We start from the raw sequence: 13,744 nt of genomic DNA, 5'->3' as shown, positions 1-13,744 counted from the left end.
AACCAAAGTTTTAAATTTAAGTAAGGCAAACTTTGAAGGGATGAGAAATTAATTGACCACAGTAAACTGGGCTGAACTGTTACTGGGTAAACTTACAAACAGTGGGAAGTATTCAAGGAAGTTTTTGGTACAATACAAAACCAGTACATACCCCTAAAAGGCTGAAGCTCCACTTGTGAAATTAAGCAACCATGGTCAACAAACAAGGTAAGAGACAGTATCAAGCTAAAAGAAAAGGCTTAAACAAATGTAAGGAAAAGTGGAAATTCAGCAGACTAGGAGAGCTATAAAAATCAACACAGGTTTACAAAACAATCCCTGTGCCTGAATGGTGAGAACCGAGGCGGACCCAATATTGGGCCTCGGTCTTCATTATCATCGAGCCAGTGAGCTGTGGACACTAACAGGCAAAGCAGAATGGAAGATCAGGCCGCTTAGGCCAATATGGCGGGTGGCGCACATTCAGTTCGTAATGAGCGTGCACTTCCAGCCTGCCATATTGGAGGCTCAGGAGACTGTTTAGCACCCAGGAAACAAGCGCTGTGTGGCCAAATTTCTGGGCCAAGGTTCCTAATCAAAGAATACACATAACTAGTCTTGTTTCAATAGAATTTGCTTTTCACAGTTACGCAGAACAACATGAATCAAATGAATACTTCTGTTGCATGTTCAATGCATCTTAATTTACTAACAGTTTATTAGCAAACTATTTGTTGCTGCAACTACACATAACTGAAGTTGGTATCAGTTCACATCTGCCAACTGAAACCACCATATTTTTCTGAGAGTAATGACATCCTATGTGATTGTGACTGTGTTAAACTATCCCTCCTCATACCTTCTCGATCTTTCTGCAGCCGTTGATACGGTTGACCACATCATCCTCCTCCAACGCCTTTCCTCCGTTGCCCAGCTGGGTGGGACTGCCCTTGCCTGGTTCCATTCCTATCTATCCATTCAATCGTAGCCAGACAATCCCCTGCAATGGCTTTTCTTCCCTCTCCCGTACCATTACCTCTGGAGTCCTCCAAGGATCTATCCTTGCCCCCCTCCTATTTCTCATCTACATGCTGCCCCTTGGTGACATCATCCGAAAATATAACATCAGGTTCCACATGTACACTGATGACACCCAGCTCTACCTCACCACCACTTCTATCAACCACTGCACTGCCTCTGATTTGTCACACTGCTTGTCCGGTACTGGATGAGCAGAAACTTCCTCCAATTAAATATTGGGAAGACTGAAGCCACTGTCTTCAGTCCCCATCACCAAACTCCATTCCCTAGCCACCGACTCTATCCCTCTCCCTAGCCACTGTCTGAGGCTGAACCAGACTGTCCGCAGCCTTGGCGTCCTATTTGACCCTAAGCTGAGCTTCCGACCCCATATCCTCTCCATTACCAAGACCGCCCACTTCCACCTCCGTAACATTGCCTGTTTCAGCTCCTGCCTCAGCTCATCTGCTGAAACCCTCATCCGTGCCTTTGTTACCTCTGGACTCAACTATTACTATGCTCTCCTGGCCGGCTTCCCATTTTGCAATCTCTGTAAACTTGAGCTCATCCAAAACTCTACTGCCCATATCCTAACTCGCATCAAGTCCCGTTCATCCATCATCCTTGTGCTCGCTGACCTACATTTTAAAATTCTTTCCAAATCCAAATCCCAGCATAGCCTTGCCCCTTCCTATCTCTGTAACCTTCTCCAGCCCTACAACCCTCCGAGATCTCTGTGCTCCTCCAATTCTGGCCTCTTGTGCCAGAAGTGTTAAGTGATGAATTTTGGAAGGAAAATTGAGGAGAGGCAATATAAGTTAAATGGTACAATTTTAAAGGGGGTGCAGGAACAGAGAGACCTGGAGGTTCACATACACAAATCTTTGAAGGTGGCAGGACAAGTTGATAAAGCTGTTAAAAAAGCATACAGGATCCTTGACTTTATAAAGAGAGGCATAGAGTACAAAATCAAGGAAGTTATGGTAAACCTTTATAAAGCACTGGTTAGGCCTCAGCTGGAGTATTGTGTCCAATTCTGGGTACCGCACTTTAGGAAGGATGCCTAGGCCTTGAAGAGGATTCAGAGGAGATTTACCAAAATGGTACCAGCGATGAGGGACTTCAGTTATGTGGAGAGAATAGAGAAGCTGGTTCTGTTTAGAGCAGAAAAGATTAAGAGGAGATTAATAGGGATGTTCAAAAGTATGAGGGGGTTTGTTAGAGTAACTAGGGAGAAATTGTTACCACTGGCAGGAAGGTGGGTAACCAGGGACACAGATTTGAGATAATTGACAAAAAAGCCAGAGGGGAGACGAGGAGAATTTTTTTTTACACAGCAAGTTGTTATGATCTGGAATGCACTGCCTGAAAGGGTGGTGGAAGCACATTCAATAGTAACATTCAAAAGGGAATTAGATGTATACTTTAAAAGGAGAAATTTGCAGGAATATGGGAAAAGAGCATTGATGTGGGAATAATTGGTTAGCTCTTTTGAAGAGCTGATGCAGACACAATAGGCCGAATGGCCTCCTTCTGTGCTGTATGATTCTATGATTCTATGAATATTCAGCTCTTCCTTCCCTAATGTGTAACAATCTCTTGTATGTTTCTATAACCTACACATATACTTTACTAGTCTAAGTTTTTGTACTCTGTGATCAGCAAGCCCACCCACAAAAATATGATATCTCAGGCATGTTTTCATCAACATTGGGAATAATTGGATTGATTGTACATTCTGTAGACCTCCAAGAATGAGGAAAGGCAATTAGAAAGACATCTTGAGATTTCAGCACCCGATAACCTATACTCAACTATATACAGTTCCCTTTACAATATAATTCTATTCCTTAATACATTTAAATCAAAAGTCTGAACTAAAAGTCAGTCACTTCAGCAAATATTACTTTTTTAGTAAAGTAAATAAATTATACTTATTCAGAAAATCAGCCCTGACAATTAATTTCGCAAATGTCGATTTTTACCCCAGCTGTCAATAGGCTTTCAGGCTTATCTGAATGACTGGGATTTCTGCAACACCTTGTGTGGCACACTACTAAATAAACAATGTTAGCGTACAAAGCAAAACTGAACTTTATGACCCATTGCAAAAGCATGCCATTGGATATCTGAGACAGTTGCACAGTAATTAGCAGCGTTACAAGTGGTTGCTCCAATGAAAAGGCATGTGAAGAAAGATTAATAGTTTGCAAGGCTTTGGCAGGGTCTAATTGTGCTGGGTTATCCATCAACACCAACCAGTGGCTTCCACCTCATTAACAGGAGGCTACTTACGTTCTGTGATGTCACTAGGACAAGTGCAGGCTTGCCTGTGGGAATGTGGCAAGAATTCAGCACGCACATTCTGTGTATTTAATGATTAAAAGAGAGTATGTAAAAAGTTCAGTCAAATTATAGCTCAGACTCTAATGAGTATCGGGGATGAAGGCAAAAAGTTAGCATAACACTCCAGGAAGGTGTACTTTATTTTTACACAACGGATTCACCTTTCTGTAGAAGTAATTCCAGACTCACTTTAGCATTGCACTATAGTATCTTTTCTTTGTTTGGAACCAAACTTATTCAGTCGAAAAATTCTTTTTAAGTTGGTTTGAGAGTACCAGCAAAATATTTTACTATATCATCATTAGGCTAGTTCCAAAAAAATTGATTGTAATAATGTATCGTACTGTATTATTTATAGGACTTTTGGCTTAAACTGCACATAGTAACAAATCTAGTCAAAATATAAACTGAAATCATTACATTCATTTGGATTTAAAGAGAAGCAAGTCCGGTGCCAGCCTGCTGTACAGCTCATCATTTCCACCTTGTGGATGAAACGTGCCCCCCTCTCTCCCATCCTAATTTGGTGATTCTTTTCAATTTTAATTTCAACCATTTCCAGATCCTGAATGCTCCTAAATTCCAAAGTGACAGCTTTCTTTGTGTCAGTTGAAAATTTTGTTAATCAGATTAATAGATTTAGGCCATGCATTGCTGCTGCACAATTGAGAGACGTAGACAGACAGACACAAAGGCAAAACAAATGTGAACAATCCATGCATCCTGAAAAGGCAAATGGAATGTTGTCATTTATTGCAAGGGGAACGGAATATAAACATAGAGATGTTTTGCTACAGTTGTACAGGGCATTGGTGAGGCCACATCTGGAATACTGTGTACAGTTTTGGTCTCCTTATTTAAGAAAGGACATAATTGCTTTAGAGGCGGTTCACAGAAGGTTCACTCGACTGATTCCTGGGATGAGGAGGTTATCTTATAAGGAAAGGTTGGACAAGTCGGGCCTGTATACACTGGAGTTTAGAAGAATGAGAGGTGATCTTATTGAAACATATAAGGTCCTGAGGGGACTTGAAGGGTAGATGCTGAGAGGATGTTTCCCTTGTGGGAGAGACTAGAACTAGGGGCCACAGTTTGAAAAATAAGGGGTCTCCCATTTCAGATGAGGAGATGAGGAGAATTTTTTTCTCCCAGAGGGTCGTGAGTCTGTGGAACTCCCTTCCCCAGAGAGCAGTGGAGGCAGGGTCATTGAATATTTTTAAGGCTGAGTTAGATAGATTCCTGATTAAAAGGGAGTCACAGGTTATAGTAGATACACGGGAAAATAGGGTTGAGGTCATAATCAGATCAGCCATGATCTTATTAAAGGGCAGAGCAGGCTCGAGGGACCGAATGGCCTTCTCCTGCTCTTAATTTGTATGTTTGTATGTACGTAAATCTGTTGAAATGTATATCATTGTTCTACAGGATTGTAATAACAGTTGCCTTATGGTCATTACTGTAGTTTTCATTTCTTAGGTACTTAAGGGATGGAATTTTATTGGGCTCCTAACAGGTGTATACTATATTGAACTGCTGTTGATTATAAACTTCACAGACAAGCAAAAGGGTCACTTTACATCAGTGTACAATCAAGGCCATGGTATAATTGAACACTATCAAAATGGAGTTCCATTTTCTAATGTGACAAATTTGTATCACATTGACTTTAAATGAACTAGCATTTTTCTTACCAATATAATTTTTCTTAGTTTTCTGATTTTGTTTTCACAGCTAGACCCAGCCATTAAACAGGGTATGATACTGATAAAACCTACTGTGGCTAATCAAGGAACCAGGTAAAGGAAAAGAATTGCCAATACCTAGAAATGATCGCAGCAGCAAGCCGTAAATCCACTTTTGCTTGAACTATGCAGGCTCAGCTAGTGCCTTACTTTAATAGAGAACAGTGACTCAACACAAATGCGCCAACAGACTTTCACTCACAAAAAAGAACTTCAAGATTTATAGCTTTATTCATTAGCACTCTCTATAAATCATTCATACCGTAAAACCCATCAACCATTTTGTGCCGACTTCCCAGAACATGGATCTAGCAGTCAGGACCTGCTGTTCCCGATAAGTAAACAACATTTGGTGCAAAAGGTTATTCATTTGACTAACTGTACTGCACAATAATGGTTATCTTCAATGATACAAAATCTACCTCAGTACTTTATGAATCCTTTCTCTTTCATTAATGAAATGTAGCAGGGATCTTTTAATCATGGTCTTCTATGATCAAATTTGAAATGCATTATTTTATAGGTAATGCAACATAAGTTAAAATCCCAGACATTATTAACTGAATCAGTTGATATACATATTATTTAAAAAAAGATCTAGAGTTACATTTTCTTCCATTTGAAAAAAAACAGGAGAAATGCCCGTTTTTGTACTTAATTTAATCAGCTAACAAAAATCACTGGAACAGTGGTATCAAAATGTGTGATTTGTCAGAATGTAATGTTGTTAATGGTAATGAACGTGATACACCAGTAATAATAATCCCTTAATGCTTGTCAAGCAGCTAGCAAGCCACGTAACTAGTATAAATGCCACAAAGTTTGTTCCTCCAGTTGTGGAGTGCATAAAAATGTGTGTAGACGGGCTCAATGCCAAGCTCAAAAAGCCCAACTTTCAAACAAAGCCATGTAGTCACTGCTCACTACTGCAATGGAGAAAAATAAGCACAGTTTTAGTGGGGGGAGGACAGCAACAAAATATACAAAGAAGACAACCAGTGTGGTCATTTATCACAGAGAGAGTCAATGCAGCGTCGACGACTCAAAGGACTTGGCAGGAGGTCAGGAAGAAGCTCCATGACTTAGAAACAAAAGCACAAGCACAAAGGTAAGATGTGAATATTCCTGTAAAGTAACAGCACAGGACTTATATGCACGTCAAGGAAAGTAGCAGCTGTTACAGATAAATGCTAAAAATGAGAGGCTAACAAGGATGTAGCAAGTATGGCTGTAACAGTGAAAAGTAGTGTTATGCAAATTTAACGTCATGATGAGAAAGAGAATGTATTGCGTGAACGAATTTACATGTGCCGAATCTTAATCATCGCTGTTCTTATGTTTAAAGGTAAAACTCGGTATATAATCAGAGGGCATAGCATGAAACAGCTGGTGGACTGTATAACATGAAAATACTCAGAACAGATGAAGACAGAATAGTTGAATTATTTTGGAAGGAGATTTTGGTGCATGGGCTGTAGAGATTGGAGGGGTATTATTCAGATATTCTGAGATTTTCAACTTGTCCTCACACGGTGGCCTATTTCCGTCTGCTGTCCGTTGTTTTCTTGGGGAGAACAGGGTGGCAGAGACACGAAAATCGGTGAGACTTGCATCCCGCCAAAATCTTGCCAGAGGCCTGACCGACGCGCTCTTTGGGCAAGCCTCGAAACAGGCATCCAACTGGAAGCCTTATTTAAATATTTAAATCAGAGTCCCATGCCCATTGGAGGGGTTAACAAGATTTCCGTGGACCAATGGGTGGGGCACGCCCATGGCATGCTCCACCCATTGGTCACTGGCGTAGAGCAGCCTAACCAGGGGAGCTTAAAGGGACTGCTGCAAGTTGCTCCAGAAATGTTTTTGTTTCATGTTTATGGGTTTGCTGTAGTAATCTGGTGGGTCGGAGATGTTGCTATTGGGCCGCTGGTCGATTGCAGCAGTGGTAGAAATGAACCAACTTGGTGGTGAGGCCTTAGTGATATGCAGCTGGTGAGCTGCAATCTCTCAATGGGCGCTCTGAGCCAGCCCGCTGGTCAGGGAAGGATCCTCCTGGCCCCACAAGGATAATCCGACTCGCGACTGTCCCTGAACTGCAACCCCCACCCCCAGGACCGTCTTTCTCCAGGTCTCACTGCTGCTGTGATAGCAACATCTCTCACCTGCCCAATTACCACAACAAGCCAAATAATGATTATACACAAGCATGGAATAGTGCACGTAAAAGCAATGCAGTAGCCATAAGGATAAATGTGCTTATTTACTCAGCATGTGCCACCTGGGCTCTTCACAAAACAAGGAGAATTCAGTCATACTTCAGCCAAACCTAAAAAGTACCATTCACCAGAGTATCAACCAACACCACTCCTACTCACTAGCGAGTTTAAGTATCACTCAACAGACTTCAGTACGTAATCTAGGCTGGCACTTCAATGCATTACAGAGGGAGGTGCAATCTTTCAGATGAGACATTAAACTGAACTCTTGCCTGCCTGCTCAGGTGGATACAAAAAAATCCCATGACATTAGTTGAAGAACAGTAAGGGAGTTCTCCTGGTGTCCTGGTCAACATTTATCCCTCAACCAACACCACCAAAACAGATTGTCAAGTTCTTTAGTGGACCTCACGAGTGGCATGAATGGAGTAGCATCGAAGCACCTGATTAACACTCATATCATCGGTAGTTCTGTGCCACCATATAATTCTACACACTCGGCGGTAGGTGCCAGCTCTGAAAACGATGAGGCCACTGCGACTCCAGGAAAGGAAACCCTTGGCAGTGATGCAAATGCATCGTGGTTAGTTGCAGATACTACAACAGGGTTTCTGTACCATTGCAGCTTTCCAGTTAGCTTTGCAGCCAATAACCCAAAGCAAACAAAGTGGCTGACTCCTAAGATTGAGATGTCTCCTGTGGGTGCCTAGATGAGCTCTGCGGCATTAAATGTGAGGGGAATTGTGACTTTCATGGCCACTGGCAGAGCATTGCAAATGACTGACTGCCTTTGCAGGTCTACATGGGTCAGATGGCACATATGGTCATAAATTCCCTGATGACTCCTCATGTCCTGCTAAGCCAAGGGTGTGTTGGCTGTGTTGTGATAGGCCCACTGCCTACATTAGCAGCATCTGCGAGTCTTGTGCCTCCTATGTTCTCAGAATTTCAGGAGCATTCACTCTTCCTCATCCTCCACTGAAATATAACCACCGATGAGCACTCTGCCCAAGCTTTCTGACAAATAACACCACTGTATTATTCAATTCTGTCACTTCTGCAATGATAGTTCAAAATCTTCCCATTTGTTAAGTTTCTAACTGCAGGGTCTGGGCTTTTAGATTTGACTTTGATTAGATTAGAATCTTGCATGAGTTCATCGTTAATGACCTTCAACAAGACCAGCAAAAATCAGCTTCTCTCTTTTCTTTGCTGATGTTTAAGTCATTTCTGGAAGTGTATTAATCCTCATGGCAGTGCCAAACACATTGAATGCTCAGATAGTATTACCCACCTGCATTATACCCCTTTTTACTCATATCTACATTCTTGATAGGAAAATACAGTCTGAGTGCTCCCATTACCTAACAAGCACTAATTTTCATAACTCTCTCAAAGGCCCAGTAGTTGCAGGCATCACCTAGTATAGCACAACATAATTAAAGTCGCAGTGAATTGGTGAACTCAGCATGACGGCAGTTGGTGCACTGTATTCTGTAGGGCTCATTTAGGTACATTAGTAAAGGGGAGAAAAAGAAACAAAAAGTGATTCCATTATTGCTATCTAGTGATTCTTGCCATGAATGTCAAATGATAAAAAAATCATTGGGCATGGTTTTAATGCCCTTCATAGTTGAATATCTTGCTAATATTCACTGTCTAGGCACATGCAACAACAACAACAACAACTCCTCACATTTATATAACTCCTTTAATGTAGTAAAACGTCCCAAGGCGCTTCACAGGTGCATTATCAAACAAAATTTGACACCGAACCACCGGCACACTGTGGCTGCAGTGTGTACCATCTACAGGATGCACTGCAGCAACTCGCCAAGGCTTCTTTGACAGCATCTCCAAAATCTGCGACCTCTACCACCTAGAAGGACAAGGGCAGTAGGCACATGGGAACAACACCACCTGCACATTCAGCTCCAAGTCACACACCATCCCGACTTGGAAATATATCGCTGTTCCTTCATTGTCGCTGGGTCAAAATCCTGGAACTCCCCACCTAACAGCACTGTGGGAGAATCTTCACCACACAGACAGCAGCAGTTCAAGAAGGTGGCTCATCACCACCTTCTCCAGGGCAATTAGCGATGGGCAATAAATGCTGGCCTTGCCAGCGACGCCCACATCCCATGAACGAATAAAAAAAAGGAGATATTAGGACAGGTGACCAAAAGCTTGGTCAAAGAGGTAGATTTTAAGGAGCATCTTAAAGGAGGAGAGAGAGGTAGAGAGGTGGAGAGGTTTAGGGAGGGAATTCCAGAGCTTAGGGCCTAGGCAGCTGAAGGCATGACTGCCATTGGTGGAGTGATTAAAATCGAGGATGCGCAAGAGGCCAGAATTGGAGGAGCGCGGAGATCTCAGCAGGTTGTAGGGCTGGAGGAGGCTACAGAGATAGGGAGGGGCAAGGCCATGAAGGGATTTGAAAACAAGGATGAGGATTTTTAAATCGTGGCATGGCATTGGTAGACCGGGAGTCAATGTAGGTTAGCGAGCACAGGGGTGATGGGTGAACGGGACTTGGTGCGAGTGGGCAGCAGAGTTTTGAATGAGCTCAAATTTATGGAGAGTGGAAGATGGGAGGCCGACCAGGAGAGCATTGGACCAGTCAAGTCTCGAGGTAGCAAAGGCGGATGAAGGTTTCAGAAGCTGATGAGATGAGGCAGGGGCGGAGACAGGCGATGTTACAGAGGTGGAAGTGGGCGGTCTTGGTGATTGCGCGGATATGTGGTCGGAAGCTCATCTCAGGGTCAAATAGGACGCCAAGGTTGCGAACGGTCTGGTTCAGCTGCAGACAGTGGCCAGGGAGAGGGATGGTGTCAGTGGCTAGGGAACGGATTTTGTGGCTGGGACTGAAGACAACAGCTTCGGTCTTGAAAATATTTAGTCAGAGGAAATTTCTGCTCATCTCTGATGTCGAACAAGCAGCGGGACAAATCAGAGAAAAAATAGCAACTTGGCTAAGTAATCAGAAGGGAGAAAATCAGCAAAAAGAAATGGCACCGATTTCCAGTCGAAATACACGGTCTAAAATTTAAAGCAGTGCCCTGTCTACTTGGAATGATTCTAGGTTTCTCGTGTGTAACGTGCAATTTCTTTTAGAGCAGTGACTTCTCATCTTGTGCTTTAATCACTTCTCTTGTTTCTCCCTCCCTCTCCTTGTACAGAACAAATGCAATTACACATTACAGGAACATTAATGGATAACGTCTTTTGTGCTTATACCAACATATTTAGCCTTTTTCAAAAAAAATCTCAAAAATATCTTTTCATATCAAGAAAGTTTAAAAAGACATCAGTCTGGGCACCTCAAAACTAATGCCAAAATTGCAGCTGTGCTAAAGGACTTTTTAAATGCATTTTTGAAATCTCTCAAAACTTTGGGGTGTCAGCCTTGATTCAGTGGAAGAACTCTCTCCTCTGAGTCTGAGGTTATGGACTCTAGGCTGACATTTCAGTGCTTTACTGAAGGAGTGCCGCTCTGTTGGAGGTGCTGTCTTTCAGATGAGATGTTAAACCGAGGCTCTGGTTGCCCTCTCAGGTGAATGGAAAAGATCCCATGAGACTATTCCAAGGGCAGGAGAGTTCTCCTGCTGTTCTGGCTAATATTTATCTCTCAGCCAACATCACTAAAACAGATTGTTTGGTCATTTATCTCATTCACTGTTTGTGGGACCTTGCTGTGCACAGATTGGCTGTCACTTCTGTCTACATTACAACAGTGACTACACTTCAAAAGTACTTCATTGGCTATGAAGCACTTTGGGACCTTTCGAAGGGAAAAAAATTGCAAGGCTATGGGGAAAGAGCAGGGGGTCGGGACTAATTGGATTGCTCTTACAAAGAGTCGGCATGGGCTCAATGGGCTGAATGGCCTCCTTCTGTGCTGTAACCAATCTATGATTCTATGGGACGTCCTGAGGTGACGCTATATAAATCCAGGTTCCTTCGTTCTCTAGTAATTAAGCAATTTTACTTAGATAGACATTTAAGGCACTTACTTTGTACTGTTGGAGGGTCCTACTGCAGGTGCCTTTAGGAATAAGTATTTGAGGAATACAGGACACCACATGAAACTTTAGGTATTAGCATGGTACACAATTGAACACACACTAACTGTAGCCTACAAGTGTTCAAAATAACTCATAAAAACAAAGTACAAACAGCTTCAGCACTTACACTCAGAGACTTGAACATCCAGCTTAAAGAATATTTATATTACAAAAGCATCCATAATGTGAATTGCTGGCTACCTGGTAATTAACTTTGATGGAGGATGATTTTGTTTTTGTAGATTATTTGACCATGGAGGCCATCGCTGTAGAGCCCATTAATTTCCTCATTCTACGGCCATGTACACACACATATATTTTTCAGAAGGAAGGACAAGGGGGTACCGGATAGCAAATAGAAGCAGAAACACTGGCTGATTTCCCCCACTCCATACCCCAGGGATGCTATGGCCAACTGTAGTGCCCTGAGCACTGTTCTGACTGAGGTCAATTAATTCAACACAAGCCAGGGATCAAAGCTGAGACCTTTGGGTGTGTATAACTCGGTTCTACACTTTTGTAGATTTACCCAGTAAGCCATTAGAGAGCTGGTCATACTAATTCATCCAAATACGCTGGAGTTAGCAAATTGCTGTCTCCTGTAGATCTTTTTCCAGAAATACCATGCATTATAAATGACTTGACCTTTTATGTCTATTCACATAAAACTAATAATTATCTTCATGCATATTTTTCAGCAAGCTTAAAGCACCACAGAATAGAACAAGAATCAAAGTCACCTAAGCACAATAATGATAGAGCATCAAGAATGCATGCTTGGAGCTAAATGAAAAAGGTGAGCAGGGACATTCACCATTTAATTGTGTAAAATTCTTGCTTTCCCACATTATCTCATCTCTCTTTGATTGTCGGAACTCCTCTTCAAACTCAATGTTTTTCTTTTTACAAGTTCAACAGTACGTTCACCTTTCTTTGTAGCTTATGCAACAATTGTCATATGGGTGGCTGAGTTTCCTGTGACTTTGCCACAGCATGATGAAGAATAGTAGGAGAAAAAAGTAATAGCAGAATTGTGTTATGCACCAGTGTCATTGATTAATCGACCAGAACAGTTTTAAATTAATTACAGCTATTCCAACAAAGCCTTTAGTACTCAGGTTCTCTCAGCGCTGAGACAACAGCTAGAAGAATGTTTGATAAAAGAGTAATCCACTTGTTATCCGTTACATGGATAGGTGCCTTTCTAGGGGACACTTTCCCTGGAACAAGTTGATTTCCAATGTATTTAATTCTGTCTTTATACTGCAGCTCCTAGTTTCATCCCCATTACATTGCCCAACTGAAACTCCAATCCTTACACTGGGGAAAGAGCTCCTCCCCATCAGTTAAAATATAAATAAAAACAGAAAACACTAGAAATAGACTGCAGGACAGTCAGCATCTGTAAGGAGAGGCTGGTTAATGGTTTGGATGTGTACCCTTCTTGAGTTCTGAAAAGGGGTATATATAACCATTTCTGATGATTAGTCACACCTAAAACATTATCTTGTCTTCTCTCTTTACAGATGCTGACTGACCAGTTGTGTATTTCCAGCATTTTCTGCTTCAGATTTCAAACATTTACAGTTTAAATATTTGGTCTCTAAACATTTAAATTAATTCCCGGTAGGTTTAAAAAGTATCTACGAGGCTCAAGAGGCACTTTTTAAACCAAGTTTACACTCCTAATGTCAAAGCAAGTGGTGTGAGACTCCATCCTCCAGGAAGTCTCATACCAGTCTTCTCCAGAGTCAGGTCAAGACCTGGCTCTACATTAACTGTGAATCAGTGATGCTAAAGTTGTACTGTGGACACACCCATAGTCCGTGTTAATGTATTTTGGGATGGACTAATCAATGGAATGATTTAATTTTCAATAACATGTCTCAATAAATATGATTCCACTACATATATATTAGCAGATCCTCCATGGTGTTGCTCATGTTGGGTCAGATGATATACCGTTTCATAACAATGACAGTGACATGTTGTGTAACACACAATGTACCTTCAGGGCTATTGACTTTTCAAGCCGCTTTCCTTGCTTTTGATTCGTACAGTCCCCACCTCTTCCATTCTGATTTGCTGCTATTTTACTTTGAGGCAACCAAGATTTTTAATGATATATATATATATATACCTAACAAAGTGGAATTAAGCCTAATGTACAGCCATTCAGTTTATCCATGTTAGATTCCCTATTCTCAATCAGTTGTCCAAATGTTCAGATCCAATTAGCTAAGGAGCTAGGCCAGCTGAAACCAGGGTGAGTGCAGGAGTGGGGCTAGGTCAGCTAAGACCAGGGTGAGTGCAGGAGTGGAGCTGGGTCAGCTGAGACTAGGGGAGTACAGGAGTGGGGCTAGGCCAGCTGAGACTAGGG

The sequence above is a fragment of the Heptranchias perlo genome, chromosome 22 (assembly GCF_035084215.1).
Source record: "Heptranchias perlo isolate sHepPer1 chromosome 22, sHepPer1.hap1, whole genome shotgun sequence".
NCBI lineage: Eukaryota > Metazoa > Chordata > Chondrichthyes > Hexanchiformes > Hexanchidae > Heptranchias > Heptranchias perlo.
Note: the sequence above shows the minus strand (reverse complement) of the source record.